The following is a 2,128-nucleotide window of genomic DNA, read 5'->3' on the forward strand; positions in this document are numbered from 1 at the left end:
TAAGCTTGGTGTTGGGTTGTAATTTATTGTCAGAGGTCTGGTTTTCTCTCCCAGTCTGCAGATTGATAAAAATCCAGAACTCAACTGAACTTAGTCACTCTGTTAATGAAGATACGGACGAAACACTTTCTTTATCAACTTCTTGCCTCACCTGATTGCAAACAGTGTTCCTCACCTCTCAATCCAGGATGAAGATGCATGTTTTCACAGAGGGAAGAGAGGTGGGGAGATATGTTGGACAGCCTGCAGAAGGCTGTGTGGAGTGGATCCCTTCTGTGGGACTGTACAGGCATGGAGCAGGGCAGAGAACCAGAGGGAAACAACATCGCTTGGCAGAGAAGCAGCATGGGGAAGCTGAAACATAACATATGGAGGCCTAATGAGACTCTGTAAGCAAGGCACTTCCAAGAAAGGTTAGATGAGGCCAAGTATGAATGGAACACAGGAGAACAGTGGAGGGGAAGGGAACACTAAAAAAGACAGGGAGGGGTGAGAGAGAGAAAGAGGGGAGAGAGAGAGGAAGAGGAAGAAGGGGAAATGAAAGGGACGGAGATAAAAAAGAAAGAATGAAGAAGACAGATAGAGAAAGAGGGAGGGAGAGAGACAGGGAAAGAGAGAAAGAGAAATACAGTAGGGGCATACACATATCAGGCATGTATATCAACAGAAGAAGATTGGCAGCTTTCTGTGGTTGGGACGCTATTGAGAGTGGCATGACCACACGCCCCAGCAGTAACACATTGACTTTGATACTAATATCAGTCTTTTTAGTGGCAGGTTGATGAAATTTACATTTAGATTGAAATGACTGGGGGCTAGCCAGGAGGCCAAGGAGGGCCAGAGGGAGAGGCAGGAGGAGTTGTCTAAGAATTTCTCACAGCTAGCTAGGGGTTGTTCCATTTCCTCTGCCATTCTCCTCCTTTCCTTCTTTCTCCTCCTCATAAGCTAGATCCTCTCCAGCCTGACTACAGATCTCACCTCACCCCTCCTCTTTTTAATCCCACTTACCTTTTCTCTCCTCACCACTTTTCTCTGCCTAACCCTCCTCCTTTCTGCAGCCCCTGTCTTTTTCTCATTCCTCTTACTCTCACCATCACTTCCCCTTCATCCCAACCCTCCATGTCCTCCCCACTCTCCCTTTCTTCAACCGTTCTCCCTACTTCAGCCATCTCTTCTCTTTAAACCTCCACTGCACAATCTCTCCATCTTTTCACCCTTCTCATCCCATTCTCCTGCTCTCCTCCCTTCTTACACTAATCCACATTTCCTGGGATCCTGCAAGATGTATGATTTAATGTGAAGAACTAACAAGTACATGAGAAATGAGCTGTGTTTGCCCTGTCCTTCCATTGAGATGTGCATTTTAATACCTCCCCACAACACTCATGTGTTGATACTTCCCCATAGGCTGATGATTACTTGTATTCTAAAGTAAAGAGTAATTCATAGAACATAGTTTTGCATAGTGTCTTGTCTGGTGGAATGAACAATCATAAAATGATAACATCGTTACTGTAATGATTTTCTTTACTGTTGATACACAGACATGTGCAGGTTCGCATTCAGATGTGAATTAAACACATTAAATGTTATCATACTTGGATTACTGAAGTTACTGTTTTACTGTATTTTATACTGTATTTGCTCATAAGTGGATTCCACACAATGTTGATGTTGTGTGGTACCAATGAGGAGGTGGAGCCAATAATTAAATATGTTCAAGAACATGAACGTGTTTCTGCTTGCTATCAAGGCTTTGTCACTAAACGCCATTATTAAACTCTTGTCAATTCTAAACATAACATGTTATTCATGGAATCAGCAGGCTTACACATATTTACATTTACATTACATTTAGTCAACCGCTCAGCCACCTGACTCCACTCCAATATTTGGAGGTAAATAGTGCCACCCAGTGTTAATATTTAATATAATCGTGACAAATGTGGAGTCAGGTGGCTGAGCGGTTAGGGAATTGGGCTAGTAATCCGAAAGTTGCGGTTCGATCCCGGCCATGCAAAATGACGTTGTGTCCTTGGGCAAGGCACTTGCCTTGGGGGAATGTCCCTGTACTTACTGTAAGTTGCTCTGGATAAGAACATCTGCTAAATGTAAATGTGTATTTATG

This window comes from Osmerus eperlanus, chromosome 8, assembly GCF_963692335.1.
Source record: "Osmerus eperlanus chromosome 8, fOsmEpe2.1, whole genome shotgun sequence".
Classification (NCBI taxonomy): Eukaryota; Metazoa; Chordata; class Actinopteri; order Osmeriformes; family Osmeridae; genus Osmerus; species Osmerus eperlanus.